Here is a 12,558-nt window from a genome sequence, read left to right on the forward strand (position 1 = left end):
GTTGTGGTCCATAAACATGCCAGTGGCCCCTGAATCCACCATGGCCACAACGGGTATCCACTGGTCATGCACTCCCACGTGCACCGTGATAAACAGGTGTCGTTGTCCCTTAGTGACCGAGTTGGAAAGTGAAGGGATGGATGAGTGACTCCGAGATGCCCCTTCTCTGGTCTTGGAGTCCTCTAGTTTTCCGCCGGTATGTCCACCACGGCTGTTACCGACCGGTTGGCCCGATAACGTGACGTCTTCGGTTTGGCAGGGCATTCACGTACGTAGTGGCCTTTTTTGCCACAATATAGGCACAATCCTTGTTTACGGCGTGACTCTTTCTCCGTGGCTGTGAGGCTCGCTCGTATTGCGCTGATGTCCATGGGTTCTCCCTTGGATGCGGTGGAAGTTTCAGGACTTCCCACCGTCACATAGGATGGAAGGGATTTTCCTTTTCTCCCATGATCCCCCTTTCTTTCACTTAGCCTATGTTCCAGCCGTAATACCAGGTTGATAAGGCCCTCACATGTCTTGGGTTGAGGGTCAATATGAGCCACGGCGTCCTTGAGCTCATCGCACAGCCCTTGATGGAAGAGCGCCGTCTGTTTAGCAACAGGCCACTTGGTTTCCGCAACCAGCCTTCGGAACGCGTTGAGATACTGCACCAGGTCGTTGGATCCCTGTCTCAACTCAAGCATTTCACGGTCCGCCGTGTACGAGTCCCTTCTGTCGAATACCTTCAGGAATTCCTCGCGAAAAGCACCCCAATCACATAAGAGGGGGTCGTCCCTGCTCACCAGAGGTACGGCCCATTGTGCCGCGTTTCCAGCCAAATAGAATATAAGGAAAGCCCCACGAGCCTGACTCGTGGGGAACGCCTTTGGTTTGCACGATAAATGTAGCGCCACTTGTGTGAGGAATACCTGCACTGTGTTAGGATCCCCACTGTACCTCTCTGGTGTTGCCAAGGGGATGGCTACCGGCATTTCCACTACTACCGCAGGGGTCTGGTTCGTGAGGGAGGTGCTGGGCGTGAGCGGGTCCAATTGGATAGCATCCAGTCTGGCTTTTACATCGGCTGTCTCTTGCCTAGAGGCAGCCACTTCAACTTGCATGGCCGCTAAAGCAGCCAGCACATCATCAAGTGTTGCCATGTCTGTTATCGACCGGGAGACAGTTAGTGTTATTAAGGTCGGATATTTTGTAACGCCCTGAACGTCTCAGGATCGTTTAACAGACACGACAATGAGGACGCAACCACTTGTGAAGGGTTAGTTCTTTTAATGAAGGCAAATAAAATACAAAGAACAAACAAAAGTTATAGTCACTGGAATCCTCCAGGCTAAGTACGTTACCAGCCCACAGCACGGATGGTCCTAACCGTCCTCTGCATATACGCCGATCCCGGCGTATGCCAACAGAGGGCAGTAATGAAATGGCCGACAATGCCAATCGGTAGGCTGTGAGGGGCACGAAGAGTGTTGGGGAGAATCGAGGAGTCAGGGAAACACCCAGCCGGGGTCTCTACCTGAAGGGAGCAGCCGCTCAACCTCTTCCTCAGACTGCACCGGGACGCGGAGTCACCTCCTGGTGATGCGTCACCGATACCCCAATCACAAGCAAGAAGACTGAACCGAGAGCAGCCGCTCGATCGATCCTGTGGACTTCCGAGTCTGTAACGCGGCAAACACCTCCTGGTGTGCGTTACAGCTGGCAGTCCCTGTGTCTCTGGTCAGGCTGGGAGTTACGACTCCAACCAGCAAAAGCGCCACTGCGCTTGGACTCAGCCGAGTCAAAAAGCGAAGCTCAATGGTTGACCGGTAGAGCTTCCGGGTCCTTCACAGGTGACGATGGGGCAAGACACGGCCCAGGGAGTAACGACTCGACCTACCTCCGTTCTTGCCTTACTGGAGCACCACTCCGGAACACTGCTCTTCACGAAGCAGGTACGTCGGTGTAAACACAATATCCGACAGCCTTGTACCTCCCGGTTCCTCCCTTTATAGGGCGTGTTTTCCTTGAGTTATGTAACAGCTCTCCTGTTTACATAAGGGCGTGTTTCCCTTGAGTTATGTAACAGCTCTCCTGTTTACATAAGGGCGTGTTTCCCTTGAGTTATGTAACAGCTCTCCTGTTTACATAGAGGGCGTTTTTCCCTTGAGTTATGTAACAGCTCTCCTGTTTACATAAGGGCGTGTTTCCCTTGTATGACAGGAATTCTTGACACACCCCCACTTACGACCTATCTATAACAGAACTGACCTCACACTGCAATGCAACTATGACCTCCATACTTGACCAAATGGCCCCCATGAAACAGAAAAAGGACAGGAACATCCCATCAAGATCCTGGTTCAACACAGTCCTAAATTCGGAAAGAAGACAACTAAGAGCTGCAGAAAGACTTTGGCTGAACAACCCGTCCGCATTCCACCTTGATCAACTCAAAAAGGAACGCCGGAAATATAAAAAGCACATCAAGAAAGAAAAAACGTCCTTCTTCCGTGGAGCACTAGACAACTCAAAAAATCTTCCCAAAGAACTCTTCAATCTCATCAGACAACAAGCTTTCAAGCCCCCCTTAACCTCAGTGCAGGCCTCCAAAGTCTTATGTGACAATTTTGCCAATTTCTTTAACGATAAAATCACCAAGATTGAGCTTTCCCTGGACGACCACCTCCATCCACCCAGAGAAAGCCCGCCGCATGGCAAAGATGAAAGCATTCCACCCAGTCACCCCACTCCCAACTGGAAGTCGTTCAACCCCATCTCTGAAGCAGAAATCATCGAAATGATTACCAAATCCAATCCCTCGTCCCACATTGCGTACCCTATCCCTGGCAAAAAAACTCAAACACACCCTAGCCCCACTCTGGACCAAGATCATAAACAGCTCCCTGACAACCGAAATCATGCCAGACTGTCTCAAAATCGGCCAAGTCACGCCACTACTAAAATAAACGTGCTCTGACCCAAATGATCTCAATAATTTCAGGCCTGTATCCAATCTACCATTCTTAGCCAAAATCCTAGAAAGCTTTGTTCTCCTCCAACTCACCCAGCACATAGACAACAACACCCTGCTAGACCCTCATCAATCGGTTTTCAGAAAAGGCTGCAGTACGGAGACAGCGATCCTGAATGTCATAGATGATGTCCACAAATTACTCTATACGGACCGATGCTGTCTGCTCATACTCCTGGAACTATCGGCAGCCTTCGACACGGTAGACCACAAATTGCTAATGAATGTACTCAGATAAAGGGTTGGAGCGGAAGAGGTGGTCTTACAGTGGTTTACCTCCTTTCTGCTGAACCGCTCCCAAAGAATAAAAATTAAAAACTTCACGTCTGACATACTACCCATAAGTAGGGGCGTCCCCCAAGGATCAGTCCTCTCCCCATCATTGTTCAACATCTACATGGAGCCCCTCACCACCATATTCAAGAAAGCAAACATCGGGGGGGAGGAGCCTAGCGCGCAACCAAGATGGCGGCGTAGGCTTACGGCTCTCGAGGGCCTCCGCAACCTCCCACGTCTATCCTGAATTAATCCTGATTTATTTGACGGGCTTATGCTGATGAACTTGCGCTGAGGTGCCACCCGTTTTCCAAATTCAGATCGGACGCCGGGAACCGGAATGGTTGCGCTCCGAAGTTTGCGGCCTGCTCTTGCCTTGGTCCCGATCTCGAGTTGGTGAGGTGCCCGGGTACGAAGTGAACAACAGCGGCATGCTGGGCTTGATCTGCCACGTACCCCGCACTTTCACCTTCGCTTTCAAGCTTGTTTACTGATACCGGATGTGGGACTTTGGTGTTTCAGAGGGACGCGGACGGCGGAGTGTCTGGCCTGACTCTCGGACTATACACGGGCTTACTGTCTGCGACGGCTGTGTCCAATTGAATTAGCTGCCCGGTCCCTGTTCCTGGTGCTGGCGGGTTCCAACCTTGGTGGCCTCCGGACGATGGCGGCGCGACTGGACGGAGACAAGTTGAAACCCAAGTCAACCCGGAGGGGCGCCTATACTCAGGTCAATAACATGGATCGTTATGCGCAGACGAAGGGATCCCCTAGTGGCACGCATAAATCGCCTGAGAGGTCCAAAGAGGTCTCGGGCCCATCGTCAGAATTGACTTTGCTGGACGTCATGGGCGCTATCGAGGAGATGAAGGCTGCTGTGGGTCAGCAGTTTGATACCCTGGCTCATAAATTGGACGCGGTCCTGATTGATGTGAATTTGGTCAGGGCAGACCTGTCCAAAACTAACGAGCGGGTCGACTCCTTGGCTCAAGCTGCGTCGAGCCTCACTGTGGACGTGGCCGCCCTGCAGACGGAGGTCCGTAGGTTGCGGCTAGCCAGTGACCTGACGGACCGTCGACTTGAGGACTCCGAAAGCAGGGCTAGGCGGAACAACGTTCGCATCATTGGAGTGCCGGAAAGATCGGAGGACTCTGCTGCTGATCTTTTTGTGGAGGATCTGGTGGTTAATCATCTCGTGCCCAAGGGACTGAGCAAGTTCTTCGCGGTGGAGCGGGCCCACAGGATTCCGGGCCGTGCGCCCAAGGTGGGTGCTCCCCCGCGGCCCATAATCGCCCGACTCTTTAACTTTTGGGATAGGGATGCTATCCTTCAGGCGTCGAGAGTGGCCGGGCCACTGAAGTTTGAGAACTCCAATGTCAGCTTTTACCCGGACTTCACGCAAGCGGTCCAAAAACAACGGCTGGGATTTTTGGGCGTCAAACGGGGCTTGAGGCATATGCAGCTGAAATACGCGATGTTATTCCCGGCTAGGTTGCGGGTTGAGTTTGGGGGTCGCTCACACTTCTTCGACCGGCCGGAGGCGGTTGGAGACTGGTTGGATGCCCTGCCTCGGGGACAGGATCGGGAGGGTCGGATGGCGGAGAGCGGAGAGGGGTTGATGGAGCAGGACTAGAACTTGGTTCCTGGTGATGGACTAGACTGGTGACGTTTTGTACCTTGGCTCAACTGGACTCTAGTTTGGTGCACTATGCCCTTCAAATGCTTGGAGGTTGTGGGGAGCTTATTGGGGCCCTTTGCTCCTTCTGGGGTTCTTTTTGTGGTATATGTTAGGGCGACAGGCACACTGCGAGTTGGGGGGGCTGTCTGGGCTCAAGCAGGGGTGCAGGGAGGGGGGAGTTGTGGTTGGGGGATTGTGGGGGAGGGGGGGTGTTGGGGACTGTTTGTTTGTTTCGCAAGGCAATGTGAAGTTCTCTGCTGATTTGTCTGGGTTGTGCTTTCCGGGATGTGGGTATCATGCACGGGAGTGGGGTGGGGGGTAGGGGATTGAAAATCCTTTCGTGGAATGTGAATGGATTGGGGGACAGGATTAAGCGCGGGGTGGTGTTGCAGTTTTTGAAACGGATTTCGCCCGACATTGTTTTCCTGCAGGAGACACATCTGATTGGGAACTCCTTCCATGCCCTAAACAGGAGGGGCTATCGCCATGCCGCTCACTCTGGTTTCACTTCTGGCTCAAGGGGAGTGGGCATTTTGGTTAGGGCCTCTCTCCCCTTGGAGGTGGACGAGGTGCTTCACGATGATAGGGGGCGCTATGTGGCACTGGTGGGGAGATGGGAGGGTAGGACTGTTTCGCTTGTTGCTGTTTATGTGCCTCCGGGATTACAGACGGCTACATTTTCTGATTTGGAGCGTCTGGTCCTGGGACTCCCTGGGGGGGTTCTGGTGTTGGGGGGTGATTTTAACGCTGTTGTATCCGGGTTGGAGGACCGTCGCCCCCCCAGGGATCTCCCTAGGGCTCAGGCCTGGTTGGGTGGCTTTCTGGACACTTTGGGACTTGTAGATTGCTGGAGATTGATGCACCCGGGACAGGCGCAATATACCTTTCACTCGGGGGCCCATGGGAGTCTCTCGAGACTCGACTACATGCTTATGCCGGCGCTCCAAGCTGGGATGATTGGGGAGGTGCGTCATTTGGCCCGAGGTATTTCTGACCATTCCCCTATATGGTTGCAATTGAGGGTTGTCCCTGGGGCAGAGGGGAGAGTAGCGCCTATTAACCCCTGGTATTTACGTAACCCTAAGATCCGCGCGGAACTGGTCAAGTCCACCGATCACTACTTTAATGATAATGTGGGGTCGGTGTCGTCGGCTGTCTCCCTATGGGAGGGTTATAAAGTGGTGGTCAGGGGGCAGGCCCTGTCACTTATCTCCTATACTAAGAGGTGCGGGAGGGCAGAGGTGGTTCGCCTGGAAACTGAAATAGCTGAAATGGAGGAGGACTTGGAGCGGGGTATTACTGATGAGAAATTGCACGTTCTCAGCCTCAAACAATCAGATTACAGAGCGCTAGTCACGGATGCCGCTAAAGAGATGAGTAGAGAGCAGCAAGGACGATTGTATGACGTTGGGGATAAGGCCGGAAAGTTGATTGCTTGGTTGGATAAGAAGGAGAGAGCGAGCAGGGTGGTGCCCGTTGTGGAGAGAATGGATGGAGTGCGTGTGACTGACCCTGTGGAGATTGTTGATTGCTTCGCGGATTATTTCCGCGGGGTATACTCTCCGGTTTCTGTGTGTTCGGAGGAGGATTCTCATCTGTTGCTTAGAGACATTGCATTGCCAACCCTATCGGAGGGGGAACAACCTTTACAACGCAACTTTTACAACGCAATGCTATTACAACGCATTTTTTACAACGCAAAAGCTTTTACAACGCATGCATTTACAATGCATGCTTTTATATGGTAAGTACTTTTACAACGCATATACCTTTACAACGCATTTTTTTTAATTTTTTTAAAAAATTGTAAAAAGTTGTTTGAAATGAAAATTATTTAATATTTGAGTATTTAGTAAACATAAGAAAAATTTAAAAAATATGAAAGAGTAATTTTTGAGTATAAATAAATAAAAAAATAAGAAAAAGTAAAATATATGAGTAGTATTATAAAAGATTAATACTTGAGTATTTTAAAAATATGCAAGAGTAATTTTTAGTATAAATAAATAAATAAATAAAGTTAAAAAAATGAGTAGTATTATAAAAGATTAATACTTGAGTATTTTTAGCTTTCTTTTTAAAATGTAATTAAAATTATTTATTATTTAAAAAGAGAATTAGTACTTATGGAGTATTAAAATTTTAAATAAGAAAATGTTAAATAATAGCGAATTTAAATTAAAGAAAAATACTTAAGTATTAATAGAGTAATTAATAATAATTTAATTATAAAAAAAAAATAAAGAAATAACCTGGAGTATTTTTTGATTAATATAAAATAAAATTATTTGAAAATATAAAATACTTGAGTATTATGTAATAATTATGAAATTAAATAATATATATATTTAAATTTGTACAGTAAAATTATTAAATTTAATTTAATAATATATATGTAGAATAAATAAATAAATAATTTAAAAAAAGTTAAAATGATACAACACATTAATACATAAAAGTTTATATTAAAAAATAAATATATTAAAAAAGTAAAAAAAAAGTCTTTTTAAAAAATATTTAAAAAATTAAATTAATATTATAATAATTATTTGAGATATTTAAAAATTATTTAACTTTAAATTTTACCAAAAAAGAAAAGAAATAAGAAAATATTACTTACTTTAAAAAAAATTCCCACGCTTTTGTATTGAAGTCTATGTGATAAATTGTCCTACATTTATTTCGGCAGCTTAAGAAGATACAAGCCGCGGAACAAGAATGGAAGGAGTGAAAAGAGAAGAAAACGCAAGTTTGAAAGGAAAAAGAAATTAGAGTGGAGGTAAGGAACACATTTAGTAATTTTAGCATTTATAAAATATATTAAACATGTTTAAATAACAATTTAATAATATACAACAGTAAACAAAAAAGGTGTTATAAATAATTCTTTATTTAAAAAAACATTGGAAAAACATTTTTGTTTTATTCTTATTTATAACATAATGTACATATTTAATAAAAAAATATACATTATTTTTTATTATTAATAAACATATATTTATTGAAATAGTAAATAAAGTAGTCCTTTTTTAACATTGATGCACGCGATGACGTCATGACGTGAACGTAAACGTAAGGCGCCATTTTGGAGAGCATCGGAGGAGGAAGCAGCAGGAAGCTGATCTGCGTCCAGGTAGGAAACTTTTTCACATTTATTTATAGATATAAAGTTAAAAATAGATACATATATAGTAAATAAAGAAGAAGGAGAGGTTGCGGAATAACTAATTGATGTTTAAAATGTAAAAAAGCATGTCCACGTTCATGTCATTAGTGTATGCCTATGTCGGGTCGAGGAAAGTTAATTGTAACAAAAAAAAAAATTATTTAGCTGTAACAATAATTAAAGTTTCTACAAAAAATGTTCATTTCAACACTTTGGTACGAATATAAATGATTTATCTCTTCGTTTAAAAAAAAAAATTTTTTGCGTATTCATAATTTGTGAAAAAAAGTTTGATTTTTAATTGTTGTTTATGCAGCAATGTGCATTTCGAAAAATTGATTGACATTTGAAAATTGGAATAGGTAGAGATATTTTGGAATTTTTGGGTGGTACTCATTTTGGAAGTTTAATACAAATAAATATCTTGTATTGATTATTGGAAAGTTGGAAAAATATTATAGGAAAGTCTTTTTGGATACTTTGGTTGTTTGGAAAAAAATGAAGATTGGAAAAAAAAAAGGGAAAAATTAGTAGACCCGACTCGTAATTTTGAAATAATGTTTGATAAAGTTTTGTATGCCAATTGTTATTAAAGGTTATTTAATTTTTTAGCAAAGCAGGAAAGTAAGTAGATAAGTATTTTTAAAAAGAAAGAATGTTAGCAAGATTTTCCAGGTAGTCTAGAGCCACACACAACGTAAATTGTTGTAATATAGCCAATAGTCTCTCAGACATTTCCTTTGTTTTTAGAGTTACTCGTGGGTTTCGACTACCAGCAAGTGTTTGGGAAAGTCTCATTTCTTGAAAACTTTGCTCCTTTTCCAAAGTTTCCAAGAAAGAGTAGAAATTAGGATGAGGTTTGCCAATTGTATGGTTGAAGGAGTTATGCCATCCCTCAATGGCATTATTTGTTTTTGCTTCTCCCTCTAAACAGCTCGTGTAACAGTTCCACCACTCCACATGGAATCGTGGCTTCCTCCTGCGACCCGATCTGCTTAGGTGCCCAATCCATGTGTCCTCGAAATAATTTAGGATGGGTGCCAATTTTTCTTCATTACTTGTAAAAAAAATCAGATTCTGTAATAGCAGTGTAGTACTCGTCCACACTATCGGGAGGAACAAAACAAAGTGCTGTTAATTTTTTTAATTCAAACTGTAGTTTGCTATCTCGACAGTATTCTGCAACTAGGGATGTTTTTTGTAATTTACGCCAAAATGCCTGGGAAAAATGGAAAAAACATCCCTGAATTTGGGTATCCATGTACGTTTTAGTGATCACATTGATCATGCTCAATTCAAAATCTATTATTATTTTCCTAGGACTTTGAGAAGTTTTACTTTTAATAACTGATAAAAGTTCAGAGTATGTTGCAGAAGTCTTATCAGGTAGCAAACTATATACTAAGGGGATTACATTATTGTTAATTTTTGCATGTATAGTGTAAATTTGAGTGAAAGGATGGGGTGTACTTTTAAACGTCCCATCCATCATCTAAATTTCACTATTTTCTAACTTTGCTAGGTTACGTGGGGTACTAAAAATAAGAATTCGTTTCTGAGGGTTTTCGTTATCATGCAGAAGGAAAGGTTCATCAGCAAAAGAAATAGAAAGATCATGTGGAATTCTAATATCAGAAAAAGTATGTGGTGTAGATAATTGGATGTTACTTGCCTGCTTTTGTCTTTGAATAATTCTTCTCAAATTAGGAATTATAGGCATATTACTAGCAACATGACTGGGGACATGCTGTGCAACCTCTCTTAAAATGGATCCTGTAGAATCATTGGAGGTGCTTGCAATAGCTTTCATTTCATTTACAGTTTCTCTTATTTCTACCTCCATTGCAGAGGCAGAGTGGTTATGTTCTGTTGTTTTTACAACTAAATTATCAAGGTGCCGATTACGAACCTGGAAAAACCGGGTACGAACCGTCGGTCGGAGCGTTTTCTCCGTCCGACTCGTACCCGGTCGTAAAACTTTACAAACATGGAAGTACGATTCGCACGGAAACACCATTTCCGTACGAATCGTAAAAAACACCGTCCGACGAAAATATACATACGAATGGGATCCGGGAATGCCCCGACGTGACGTCGGGACGCTGTCAGGCAGCGTTTCACGACCCAGGAAGTACGATTCGAACCGACAGCAGTCCGGACGGCAATATTTTTACGGCACCCAAAAAGTGCCGGAAAAGCGAAGTACGCCGCGAAACGACCAGATTAGGGGGCCCGGTACGCGCCGTACCCCCCCCAGCCCCCGTGAGTACACGCCGAACCCCCCCCAGCCCCCGTGAGTACGCGCCGAACCCCCCGTGTATGTACACCCCTGTACGTTCGAGTCGTACCCCCACCCGTGTATGTACGGTGCGTACCCCCAGCGCGCACCGTACATACACGGGTGGGGGTACGACTCGAACGTACAGGGGTGTACATACACTGGGGTTCGACACGTACAGGGGTGTACATACACGGGGGGTTCGACACGTACAGGGGTGTACATACACGGGTGGGGGTACGACTCGAACGTACAGGGGTGTACATACACGGGGGGTTCGGCGCGTACTCACGGGGGCTGGGGGGGGGGTACGGTGCGTATGCGGGCACATGTCTCCATGGTTGCTATGGGAGTTCGGTGCGGACGGTGTTTTTTCCATACGGTTGTAACGTCGGACGCACGGGATGGATCGTGATTCCGCGGTCGGACTTCACTTTTCACATTTGTACGGTAAATCGTCCGGGGAGGTGTCGGACACATTTTCCGACCCGAGGACGTGTGGGGAATTATTCCCAATGCGACTCGTATGGGCTTTTTACCATGCGAATCGTGATTGCCAGTTTGTACGGCACTTGTACGATTCGTACGGTAAAAAGACCGGATACGAGTCGGACGGGCAATTTTTTTACCGGATCGTGATCGGCACCCAAGTGTAACCGCTCTGCCACTGCAATGGGTAGAGTAGTATTGCACACACCTCCAATGATTTCTAGGAAAACTTATTCTTTCCTTACTATATATGTATCCTGCATGGTTCAATACATTTTTCCCTTTCCTAGATTTTATATATTTAGCTGCTTCAAGAGTAGACATTATCTGAGAAGAGAAGAGAATAAAAAAAAATTAGGATGTACAAGTAAATACGCTAGCTCAAATGTTACCCCTACCCCATGCCACACTTTCTCTACTGCAGCACCTTCCTGGAGTTAGATTACTAATTGTAACCCCTACAACATACAACACTTTCCCTAATGCTGCACCTTCCTGGAGTTAGAATAGTAATTTATGCATCTACACCATCCAACACTTTCCCTACTGCTGCACCTTCATGGAGTTAGAATAGTAAATTTTACCCATACACCATCCCACACTTTCCCTACTGCTGCTCCTTCCTGGAGTTAGAATAGTAATTGTTACCCCTACACCATCCCACACTTTCCCTACTGCTGCACCTTCCTGGAGTTAGAATAGTAATTGTTACCCCTACACCATCCAACACTTTCCCTACTGCTGCACCTTCCTGGAGTTAGAATAGTAATTGTTACCCCTACACCATCCAACACTTTCCCTACTGCTGCACCTTCCTGGAGTTAGAATAGTAATTGTTACCCCTACACCATCCAACACTTACCCTACTGCTGCACCTTCCTGGAGTTAGAATAGTAATTGTTACCCCTACACCATCCAACACTTTCCCTACTGCTGCACCTTCCTGGAGTTAGAATAGTAATTGTTACCCCTACACCATCCAACACTTTCCCTACTGCTGCACCTTCCTGGAGTTAGAATAGTAATTGTTACCCCTACACCATCCCACACTTTCCCTACTGCTGCACCTTCCTGGAGTTAGAATAGTAATTGTTACCCCTACACCATCCAACACTTTCCCTACTGCTGCACCTTCCTGGAGTTAGAATAGTAATTGTTACCCCTACACCATCCAACACTTTCCCTACTGCTGAAACCTTCCTGGAGTTACAATAGTAATAGTTACCCCTACACCATCCAACACTTACCCTACTGCTGCACCTTCCTGGAGTTAGAATAGTAATTGTTACCCCTACACCATCCAACACTTTCCCTACTGCTGCACCTTCCTGGAGTTAGAATAGTAATTGTTACCCCTACACCATCCAACACTTTCCCTACTGCTGCACCTTCCTGGAATTAGAATAGTAATTGTTACCCCTACACCATCCAACACTTACCCTACTGCTGCACCTTCCTGGAGTTAGAATAGTAATTGTTACCCCTACACCATCCAACACTTTCCCTACTGCTGAACCTTCCTGGAGTTAGAATAGTAATTGTTACCCCTACACCATCCAACACTTTCCCTACTGCTGAAACCTTCCTTGAGTTACAATAGTAATAGTTATTCCAACAACAACCCATATTTTCTGCATTGTGGGATTTTATTTAAATTA

The sequence above is a fragment of the Triturus cristatus genome, chromosome 10 (assembly GCF_964204655.1).
Source record: "Triturus cristatus chromosome 10, aTriCri1.1, whole genome shotgun sequence".
NCBI lineage: Eukaryota > Metazoa > Chordata > Amphibia > Caudata > Salamandridae > Triturus > Triturus cristatus.